Here is a 12,737-nt window from a genome sequence, read left to right as displayed (position 1 = left end):
ATTTCATCCATTTGCCTGCAAATGCCATCATTTTATCATTCTTTATGGCGGAGTAATATTCCATTGTATACATATGCCACAGTTTCTTTATCCATTCATCAACTGAAGGAAATCTAGGTTGATTCGACAATCTGGATATGGTGAATTGAGCAGCAATGAACATTGATGTGGCTGTATCTCTGTAGTATGCTGATTTTAAGTCCTTTGGGTATAGGCCAAGGAGTGGGATAGCTGGGTCAAATGGTGGGTCCATTCCAAGCTTTCTGAGGAATCTCCATACTGCTTTCCAGAGTTGCTGCACTAATTTGCAACCTCACCAGCAATGTATGAGTGTACCTTTTTCCCCACATCCTTGCCAACACCTGTTGTTGCTTGTATTCTTGATAATTGCCATTCTAATTGGGGTGAGATGGAATCTTAGGGTAGTTTTGATTTGCATTTCTCTTATTACTAGAGATGTTGAACATTTTTTCATATATTTGTGATTGCTTGTAAATCTTCCTCTGTAAAGTGTCTGTTCATTTCCTTAGCCCATTCGTTGATTGGATTACTTGCATTCTTGGTGTAGAGTTTTTTTTGTTCTTTATATATTCTGGAAATTAGCGCTCTATCTGAAGTATGATTGGCAAACATTTTCTCCCACTCCGTAGGCTCTCTGTTCACATTACTGATAGTTTCTTTTGCTGAGAGAAAGTTTTTTGGTTTGAATCTATCACAGTTATTGATACTTGCTTTTATTTCTTGTGCTATGGGAATCCTGTTAAGGAAGTCTGATCCTAAGCCAACATGTTGAAGATTTGGACCTACTTTTTCTTCTGTAAGATGCAGGGTCTCTGGTCAGATTCCAAGGTCCTTGATCCATTTTAAGTTGAGTTTTGTGTAGGGTGAGAGATAGGGGTTTAATTTCATTCTGTTGCATATGGTTTTCCAGTTTTCCCAGCACCATTTGTTGAAGAGGCTATCTTTTCTCCATTGCATATTTTTGACCCCTTTGTCTAGTATGAGAAAATTGTATTTATTTGGGTTTGTGTCCATGTCCTCTATTCTGTACCATTGATCTACCTGTCTATTTTGGTACCAATACCATGCTGTTTTTGTTACTATTGCTTTGTAGTAGAGTTGAAGATCTGGTATTGTGATACCCACTGCTTCACTCTTTCTGCTAAGGATTGCTTTAGCTATTCTGGGTTTCTTGTTCTTCCAGATGAATTTCATAATTGCTTGCTCTATTTCTGTAAGGTACATCATTGGGATTTTAATTGGATTTGCATTGAATCTGTATAGCACTTTAGGTAGTATGGCCATTTTGACAATATTAATATTGCCTATCCAAGAACATGGGAGATCTTTCCATTTTCTAATGTTTTCTTTAATTTCTTTCTTTAGTGTTCTGTAGTTCTCATTGTAGAGGTCTTTCACCTCTTTTGTGAGATTGATTCCCAAGTATTTTATTTTTTTCGAGGCTATTGTGAATGGGGTAGTTTTCCAAACTTCTCTTTCTGAAGATTCATCACTTATGTATAAAAATGCATTGGATTTATGAGCTTTGATCTTGTAACCTGCTACTTTACTGAATTCACTTATGAGTTCTAAGAGTTTTCTGGTGGACTTTCCAGGTTCCTCTAAATATATAATCATGTCATCAGCGAACAGGGATAGTTTGATTTCTTCTTTTCCAATTCGTATCCCTTTAATTTCTTTGGTTTGTCTAATTGCTCTGGCTAGACTCTCAAGAACGATGTTGAATAGAAGTGGTGAAAGAGGGCATCCCTGCCTTGTTCCAGTTTTTAGGGGGAATGCTTTCACTTTTTCACCATTTAGAATGATATTGACCATGGGCTTAGCATAGATGGCCTTTACAATGTTAAGGAATGTTCCCACTACCCCAATTTTTTCTAGTGTTTTGAGCATGAAGGGATGCTGTATTTTATCAAATGCTTTTTCTGTATCTATCGAAATAATCATGTGATTCTTAACTTTAAGTCTGTCGATATGGTGAATGACAATTATTGATTTCCAGATGTTGAACCAACCTTGTATCCCTGGGATAAAACCCACTTGATCGTGGTGCACTATCTTTTTAATATATTTTTGTATGCGATTTGCTAAAATTTTTTTGAGAATTTTTGCATCGATGTTCATTAAAGATATTGGTCTGAAATTTTCTTTCCTCGATGTGTCTCTGTCTGATTTAGGTATCAGGGTGATATTGGCTTCATAGAATGAGTTTGGGAGGGTTCCCTCCTCTTCTATTTCATGGAATACTTTGAGGAGTATTGGAATGAGCTCTCTTTAAAGGTTTTGTAGAACTCGGCTGAGAACCCATCTGGTCCTGGACTTGTCTTTGTTGGTAGGCTTTTGATGACCTCTTCTATTTCATTGCTTGAAATTGATTTATTTAGGTTGTGTATGTCCTCCTCGTTCAGTTTATGTAATTCATATGTCTCTAGAAACTTGTTGATGTCTTTGAGGTTTTCTGTTTTGTTGGAGTATAGATTTTCAAAATAGCTTCTAATTATGTTTTGTATTTCACTCGTGTCTGTTGTGATATTTCCTTGTTCATTCTGAATATTAGTAACTTGAGTTTTTTCCCTCTTTCCCTTTGTTAGTTTCGCTAAGGATTTATCAATTTTGTTTATTTTTTCAAAGAAACAACTATTTATTTTGTTAATTTTTCCAATTATTTCTTTTGTTTCAATTTCTTTGATTTCGGCTCTGATTTTAACTATTTCCTGTCTTCTACTACTTTTCGTGTTGGTCTGCTCTTCTTTTTCTAGGGCTTTGAGCTGTAGTGTTAAGTCGTTTATTGTTGATTTCTACTTCTTTTGTTGAATGCGCCCCATGAAATAAATCTTCCTCTAAGTACTGCTTTCATAGTGTCCCAGAGATTTTGATATGATGTGTCTTTGTTCTTGTTTACTTCTAAGAATTTTTTTATTTCCCTCCTGATGTCTTCTGTTATCCATTCATCATATAATAGTGTATTATTTAATCTCCAGGTATTGGAGAAGTTTCTGTTTTTTATTGTCATTTATTTCTAATTTCAATTCATTATGATCTGATAGAGTACAAGGTAGTATCTCTATCTTCTTGTATTTGCTAACAGTAGCTTTGTGGCATAAAACATGGTCTATTTTAGAGAAGGATCCATGTGCTGCTGAGAAGAAAGTATTCGTTCTTTGTTGGATGGTATATTCTATATAAGTTGGTTAAGTGTAAATTGTTGATTGTGTTATTGAGATCTATGGTTTCTTTATTCAATTTTTGTTTGGAAGATCTGTCCAGTGGTGAGAGGTGTATTAAAATCACCTAGTATTATTGTGTTGTGGTCTATTTGATTTCTGGTATTGAGAAGGATTTGTTTGACATACATGGATGAGCCAATGTTCGGGGCATAGATATTTATGATTGTTATGTCTTGCTGACTTATGCTTCCCTTAAGCAGTACGTAATGTCCTTCTTTATCCCTTCTGACTAGTTTTGGCTTGAAGTCCACATTATCTGAAATGAAGATGGATATTCCAGCTGTTCTGCTGTGTCCGTGCGCATGGTATGTTTTTTCCCATCCTTTCACCTTTAGTCTATGGGTATCTCTTTCTATGAGATGAGTCTCTTGCAGGCAGCATATTGTTGGATCTTTCTTTTTAATCCAATGCACCAGTCTAAGTCTTTTGATTGATGAGTTCAGGCCATTAACATTCAGGGTTATTATTGTGATATGATTTGTATTTCCAGTCATTTGATTCATTTTTGTTTTTTGACATGATTTGGTTTCTCCTTTATTTGGCCTTTCCTTTAGACTAGTTCCTCCCGTTGCTGATTTGCATCGTTGTTTTTCATCTCTTCCTCATGGAATATTTTGCTGAGGATGTTCTGTAATGCCGGCTTTCTTTTTGTAAATTCCTTTAGCTTTTGTTTATCATGGAAGGATTTTATTTCATCATCAAATATGAAAGTAAGTTTTGCTGGGTATAAGTCCTTGGTTGGCATCTGTTTTCTTTCAGGGCTTGGTAAATGTTTTTGAAGACTCTTCTAGCTTTTAGGGTCTGGATTGAAAAATCTGCGGATATTCTCATTGGTTTCCCACTGAATGTAATTTGATTCTTTTCTCTTGTGGCCTTTAAAATTCTGTCTTTATTTTGTATGTTAGGTATTTTCATAGTAATGTGCCTTGGTGTGGGTCTGTTGTAATTTTGTATATTTGGAGTCCTATAAGCCTCTTGTACTTGGTTTTCCATTTCATTCTTCAGATTTGGGAAATTTTCTGATATTATTTCATTGAACAGATTGTTCATTCCTTTGGTTTGTTTCTCTAAGCCTTCCTCAATCCCAATAATTCTTAAATTTGGCCTTTTCATGATATCCCATAACTCTTGTAGATTCTGTTCATGATTTCTTACCATCTTCTCTGTTTGGTCAACTTTATTTTAAAGATTAAATATTTTTGGGCGATTCAAGATGGTGGACTAGAGGGTGACTGCATCTCCAGTTGCTCCAGAACCCACGATTCAAGAAGGGGAGGCATTGAGAAACTCGGACTAAAATAGAACCACGGGGTGAGTCTTCCCCACCACATGAAGCTTGGCCAGGGCAGCAGGCCCAGATTCGGGCAGCTTATTAGAGTAGGGCAGGGCAGCTAGAGTCTTCTCCAGGCAGCCCTGGGCACTCCAGCGGTGGGCTCCTCCCACACGACCATCTTCTCCGAGCAGGCCCCTCAGTGAGAGCCTTTCCACGCAGAGCCAGCTCCAAGCCCTGGAAACAGTAGCGGGCTAGGGACACCTTTCTTTGGAAGTACTGCATTATCAAGTTACTCCATGACTTCAGGCTACTGAAGGCTGGGAGGTGATACACTGGAAATCTACAGGGACACTATAAGCCAATAGAGGAAATCTGCAATATCACAGAGTCCCACTGATATCTGACCAATATGAGAAAAGAAGGGAAGAAAATGTCCCAAACAAACCTAGATATTTTTTTTAATTTTTAATATTAATTAAAAATCATAAATTTACATAGGGCAATGTTGTTTGATTCATTTTGTTATTTTTTCCCCTTCCCCCCTCCCCTCCCACCCCTCTTTTCCCTCTATACATTCCTTTCTTCCTCATTCTTACCATCCTCCTTATCCCTAACCCTAAACCTAACCCTAACCCTAACACTAACCCCTCCTACCCCCACCCCCGTATGTCCTCATCCGCTTATCAGCGAGATCATTCGTCCTTTAGTTTTTTGAGATTGGCTTATCTCACTTAGCATGATACCCTCCAATTTCATTCATTTGCCTGCGAATGCCATAATTTTGTCATTCCTCATGGCGGAGTAATATTCCATTGTATATATATGCCACAGTTTCTTTATCCATTCATCAACTGAAGGACATCTGGGTTGGTTCCACAATCTGGCTATAGTGAATTGAGCAGCTATGAACATTGATGTGGCTGTATCTCTGTAGTATGCTGCTTTTAAGTCCATGTTTTTCTTGTTACCATGGAGCATCATTTTATGTCCTACCAAAAGCAGAAGTCTATTTAATTTATGCCTCACCTCCTTTTAAATTTATCCCAGAGAACTTTGGAATTTTATTTTGAAATTAGTTGAAACTTTCCTGTGCAAGTTTTACTTCCTTAACTCATTTTCTTAATTCCATTTCATTGAAATTTATTATTTTTAGTTTGTACTAGTAGTTTGACAGCCATTATAAGAAAAAGGTCAATATTTAAATTGTTTTTGTTCTGTGCATTAAAAAAATACAAAAAAAATCCTGCATTTTAGTTTAATTCTGTGCATTAAAAAACACACTGCTAGTACCTTTTAGTCAAACAGTTATACTCAGTATCCCTGAAGACATTATATCATGAACATTTTTCTGTCTCTAAATCTTTGTCTTCCATCTCTCATATCTCTTACCCTTCTCAATCTGACTAGCCAAGTCCCATTTTTTCCATAAAACTTAAATGACAGCTCTAGTCATCTTTTACTTTTTTTTGGTGTGGTAGGTACCGGGAATTGAACTCAGGGGCACTCAACTGCTGAAACACATCCCCAACCCTAATTGGTATTTTATTTAGAGACAGGGTCTCACTGAGTTGCTCAGCACCTCAATTTTGCTGAGGCTGGCTTTGAACTTGTGATCCTCCTGCCTCCACCTCCTGAGCCACTGGGATTACAGGTGTGGGCCACTGCACCCACCATCTACTCGTCTTTTGTTCTATCTGAACACTTATTTTCTGTAATGGTTGTCATATGTGACCTTTATTATTATTTCTTATAAGTCACATATTTATTTATATTCATCATATATTTTAAATAATATTGAGAGGTAAACATCACTTTTAATTTAAAATATGTAATTAATTTAACAAGTATATCCCTATGATTTTTTAATGTGGACCATTTTATATAGTGAAGTGAAATATATGTTTCAGTAAATAAAAACATGATGCAATCTCTTCATCCATGTCCTCAATGCCATTAGGGCATTAAGCTTTTGAATTCCTCTTATTTTTGCCTTCTCATTGTTTTTTTTATTCTCTAGAAATATTTTTATGGTTATTTTTCAAATACCTGCACACTTCTTACATTCATCTACTCATTTATTTATTAACTGATGCACACATCAAGTACTTATATATTGACTGTGTGGTACAGCCACTCTGAAATTTAGATATTCAGCCATGATTGCACCCTCATTTCTATCCTTATAGAGCTATGAAATCTGTTATATGTTACCATGAAGAAACTTTTGGGACCAATAAAGCCTTCCTAGAAAAAGTGACTTTTAATTCAATATTGAACATAAAAATTAAATAGTCAAGAACTGATTGGAAGGAGAGGTATCAGGACAGGGAGACTTCTAAACAGAAGAAATAATGTGTGCAAAGTTTCTAAAGCAAGAAGCAAGGCTTGGTTGGTCTCAATTAAAATTACTTTCAACTCACAAAAACTACTAAATAATAAAAACAGGATTATTACTTATTAGACTAAAACATCCAAATATTTAAATTGTTTTTGTGATCTCAGTAGTGTGGCTTTTTGAAATACTGCATCAAGAGGATAATATTATACATACTATCCACAATAGCCCAAAATGTCTTGAAACTCTTGAAGGAATTTGAGATGAGGACATTCAGCAAGAGTCATGTAGAATTTTTTTATAGATATTATGTATCAAATGCAACCTTTTACAGAATTTGGTTTAGAGGCTCACAATTTAACATTTATCTGTGTTCCTTTTGAAAGTGCAAGGGCTTGCAAAGTCAATATTTAATACCTTATAACTCTGAAATTTGTACCATATTTTATTTAAATACATATAAGTATTTAAATATAAGTATTGTACTTATTTAAATAAATACAAGTTACATATTATAACTTGTACCATATTTTATTTAAATAAATATAATATAAAATTATATCAGTGAACAATATCTATTTTGCTTCATTAGAAATTGCAAGAACTTCCAAAGAGCACTGAAGAATTCTTTAAACTTCAAAATTGGGTGAGTAGAACATCCTACTTTATATGCCAATATATCTTTCTTTTATAGTTAAAGTTTTAAACTTACATTTGTAATAATATTGTCTTGTTTGGAAACAGTTATATCTTTTAATATGTTATTAGCACATATGTTATATATTATGTGCAATTACATATATAAATTAATCATAATTGTATATAATAGTAGGCTTCATTAGGATACCTGTGCATGGTATAATTTAGCCTATTTCATTCCCCTGTGCCTCCCATTACCTTTCCCTTTCCTTTCCCCTTGAACCTAGTTCTTGACTTTACTGATCTCCCTTATTTTTTTCTGGGATCCCTTCTTTCCCCTCTTTTTCTCTCTAGCTTGCATAAATGAGAGAAAACATAGGATCCTTGACTTTCTGAGTTTAGCTTACTTCTCTTAGGATGATGTTCTCCAGTTCCATCCTTTTACCAGCAAATGACATAATTTCATTATTGTTTATCACTGAGTAAAACCCCATTGTGTATATATATTACACTTTCTTGATGTACTAGGTTGGTTTCATAATTTGGCTATTGTGAATTATGCAAATATAAACATGAATATGCTTATATCACTAGAGTATGCTTTCATTCTTTTCAATACATACAGAAGGGTGGTATAAATGGGTCATATGGTGGTTCCATTTCTAGTTTTTTAAGAAACCTCCATACTGATTTCCATAGTGGCTATACCAATTTACTATCCCACCATCAGTGTGTATAAGTGTTCCTTTCCCCCCACATCCTTACCATCATTTATTATTTGTATTCTTTTTTATTGGTTTTTTTTTTTTTGCTATATATAACAATAGGATTCATTCTGATGTAATTATAAAAGCATGGAATATAATTTGTTCTAATTCAGTCCCAAGAACTTCCCCCTTGTTATTTGTATTCTTGGTAATAACCATTCTGTGGTGAGATGAAATCTCACTGTAGTTTTGATTTGCATTTCTCTGACATTTTTTTTATGTGTGTATGACCATTTGTATTTCTTCTTTTGAGAAATGTCTTTTTATTTCATTTGCCCATATATTGATTAGTGTTTTTGTTTTGTTGTGTGTGTGTGTGTGTGTGTGTGTATGTGTGTGTGCACACACACATGCTAAGTCTTTAAATTCTTTTTCAGGATATTAATCTTCTGTCAGGAGTGTAGCTGGCAATGATTTTTTTCTCATTTTCTTCACTTTTTATGCTCTTGTTTCTTTTGTTGTGCTGAAGCTTTTAAATTTGATTCCATCCCATTTTATCATTTGTTTTCTTTCTTGAATTTCAGGATTCTTTTTGAGGAAATCAATGCCTACATCTTTTTTTTTTTTTTTTTTGTATTGATGGTTTTTTTTTTTTTTTTTTTTTGCTCATAACACTTTTTTTTTAATTGTAAACAAATGGGATACATGTTGTTTCTCTGTACATGGCGTAAAGGCATACCATTTGTGTAATCATAAATTTACATAGGGTAATGTTGTTTGATTCATTCTGTTATTTTTTCCTTTCCCCCCACCCCTCCCACCCCTCTTTTCCCTCTATACAGTCCTTCCTTCCTCCATTGCCTACATCTTTATGTTGGAATATTGACTCTATTATGTTTTTACTAGCAGTTACAGATTTTCTAGTATGATTCCTAGGTCTTTGATCCATTTTCAGTTGACCTTTGTGCAGGGTGATAGATAAGAATCTATTTTTATATCCAGTATTCCCAGCATCATTTGTTTAAAAGACTGTCTTTTATTCCAGATGATGTTTTGGGTAGTTCTGTCAAGAATCAATAGCTTTATGTCTCTGCTTGGTCACAGTGGTGCACGTCTGAAATCCCAGTGGCTCAGGAGGATAAGGCAGGAGGATCAAGAGTTTAAAGCTGGCCTTAGCCATTGCGAAACACTAAACAACTCAGTGAGACTTTGTCTCTAAATAAAATACATACTAGGGCTGGGGATGTGGCTCAGTGGTTGAGTGCCCCTGGTTCAATCCCCAGCACCAAACAAACAAACAAACAAACAAAAAAACTTTCTTTCTCTCTGTGGGTTTGTCTCAGTGCTTTCTGTTCTATTTCATTGGTCTTTGTGTCTCCTTTTATGCCAGGACCATACTGTTTTTATTATTATAGTTCTGTATAATTTGAAGTCAGGTATTATGATACCTCTAACCTTTTTACTCAGAATTGCTTTGGCTATTCTGGGTGTTTTATTCTTCCATATGAATTTTTTAGACCTTTTTTTTTTTTTGTCGTGTAATGAATGTCATTAGGTTTTTTGGTGGGAATTTTACTGAATCTGTAGATCACTTTTGGTACTATGATCATTTTAACAATATTAATTCTATTCAGGTACATGGAGGTCCTTCCATCTTCTGGTGTCTTCTTCCATTTCTTTCTTCAGTGTTCCATAATTTTCATGTAGAGGTCTTTCACAACTTTGCACAGATTTATTTCTAAGTGTTTTATACTTTTGAGATTATTGTCAATGGGATTGTTTTCCTGATTTTTCAGCAATATTAATTTTAGTATATTATTATTTATATATTTTAGGATGTTGATTTATTTTATTCTGCTACTATGCTGAATTTGTTTATTAGCTTTAGAAGTCTTCTGTGAAGCTTCTTTGATGTTCCAATTATAGGATCACATTATCTAACAACAGTTGTAATTTTGTAATTTGATTTCTTCCTTTCCTATTTGTATCGCTTTTATTCCCTTCTCTTGCCTTATTGCTCTGCCTAAAATTTCAAGTACTATATTGAATAAGCTTGTGGAGAGTGACATCCTTGTCTTGCTGCTGATTTTAAAGGAAATGCTTTCAGTTTTGGCCTTTGGTTTGTGGTATAGAGCCTTTACAATGTTCAGGGAAATTCCTTCTATCCCTAGTTTCTTCAGTGTTTTTATCATGAATTGGTGCTAAATTTTGTTGAAGGTTTTTCTATATCTATTAAGATGATTATGTGATTTTTGTCCTAAATTCTATTTATGTGGTGAATTACGTTTATTGATTTGCATATGTTGAACTCTCCTTGCATCCTAGAATGAAATCAACTTGATCATGATGTATCATGTCCTTAATGTGTTTTTGAAAATAATTTTGATTGATGCATTTTAATTATACATAATAATGGGTTTCATTATACCATATTTGTGCATGCACAAAACATAATTCGATTAATCTCATTCTCTAGTACCATCTCTTTCCTTCCCCTCTTTCCTCCCCCACCCACTAATCTACTGTAATCTACTGATCTTCATTCTGTTATCATTATTGTTTGATTAGTATATTATAATTATATACAGGTGTATGTTATTCATTGCGATATATGGGCATAGCATTTGTTAGGTTTTGTACCCCAATATTTCCCAGTACTCTCCTCTCCTCCCTCCCTCTTGATACTCTTCCTCTACCCTATTTTCTGCTTCCTGATTTTACAAGATCCCTTAATTTCTTTTCTTTTTTTTTTCTCTCTCCATCTAGCTTCCACATGTGAGAGAAAACATTCAACTGTTTGATTTCCTGAATCTGACTTATTGGCTTATTTCTTTCTTTTATTTTTTTTATTGTGGTTGTTGTTGCTGTACTGGGATTGAACCCAGGGGTGCTTTACTACTGAGCTACACTCCCCGTTGTTCTTTATTATTAGACAGGGTCTCACTAATTCGCTTAGAACCTTACTAAGTTGCTGAGTCTGGCCTCAAGCCTGCGATCTTCTGTTCTCAGCCTCCTGAGTCACTGGGATTACAAGTGTGCAACACTGCTCTAGGTTTCTAGCTTACTTCATTTAGCAGGATATTCTTCAGTTTCATTAGCCAGTAAATGACATAATTTCATTCCTCTTTTGTGACTGAGTAAAACTCCATTGTGTGTGTGTGTGTGTCTGTGTGTGTGCCATTTTCTTTATCCATTCCATATTTTGACCAGCACCTAGGCTGATTCTATCAAACTTGTGACTTGTGTAGGCAATTATCACCCCAGTGTGCTGATTTTAGTTCTTTTGAATAAATACCAAGGAATGGGATAGGTAGGTTATATGGTGGTACAATTCCTACTTTTTTGAAGGATTTCCTTACTGCTTTCTGAAATGGTTGTACAAATTTTCTGTCTAAGCAACAATGTGTGTGTCTTTTTGTCCCACATCCCCCAAGGAATTATTATTTTTATTCTTGGTGGTGACCATTCTCACATGGGGGGGTGGTGAGATGAAATCTCTGTAGTTTTGATTTGCATTTTCCTGATTGCTAAAGATGTTGAACATTGTTTTCATGTATTTGTTGACCATTCATATATCTTCTTTTAAGAAATCTTTTTATTTCATTTTCCCAATTATTGATTGGCTTATTTTTGTTAAGTTTTTGAGTTCTTTATGTATTCTGGATGTAAATCTGTCAGAAAAGCAGCTGTCAAAGATTTTCTCCCATTGTATACGTGCTTTCTTCATGCTCTTATTTCCTTTGGTGTGCAGAAATTTTTTAATTTGATGCATCTCGATTATTAATCATTGGTATTGTTTCTTTAACTGTAGGAGTCTTATTATAGAAGTCAGCATGTATGCCAATACATTAGCAATTTGCTCATACGTTATTAAGGATTTTTGCATTCATGCTTGTCAGGGATATTGGTCTGTAGGCTTCTTTCCTTGACAGGTCCATATCCGGTTTAATATCAATATAATACTGGCTTCATGAAATGAATTTGGGAGTGCTGCCCATATCTATTTCATGGAATAATTTGAGAAATTTTAAAGTTCTGGAAGTATCCCAGCCAAGAATCTAGTCCTGGAATTTACTTTTTTGTAATGCTTTTTATTACTGCTACAATCTCATTGCTTGCTATTTGTCTGTTTAGGTTTTCTAATCCTCTTGTTTAAATTTTAGTAGGACAAGTGTGTCTGGAAATTTGTCCATTTTCTTTCTAGATTTTCCTGTTTACTGGAATGAGTTTTCACAGTATTTCCTAATAATCCTCTGTATTTCAGAGATGTCTGTGGTGATACCTCCTTTTTCATCTTTAATATCATTTATTTGGATTTCTCTCTCTCTCTCTTTTTTTTTTTTTGTTAATTCAGCTCTTTGTTTAATTGGTCCTTTTATTATTGGTTATTCTGTATTTCAATTATTTTGGCTCTTTTTGTATTTTTAATTGGGTAAAATAGTTAAGTGCAGGGAAAACTGGTGGGAAATTGTGTGACTCTGCACCTACAGTCCAGTCCCTAACTACAGCACTACAAAATATATTGGACCTCCAAAATA

This window comes from Sciurus vulgaris (assembly GCF_902686455.1).
Source record: "Sciurus vulgaris genome assembly, chromosome: 2".
Taxonomy (NCBI): Eukaryota; Metazoa; Chordata; class Mammalia; order Rodentia; family Sciuridae; genus Sciurus; species Sciurus vulgaris.
The sequence above is the reverse complement of the archived record's forward strand: the minus strand, read 5'-3'. Positions refer to the sequence as shown.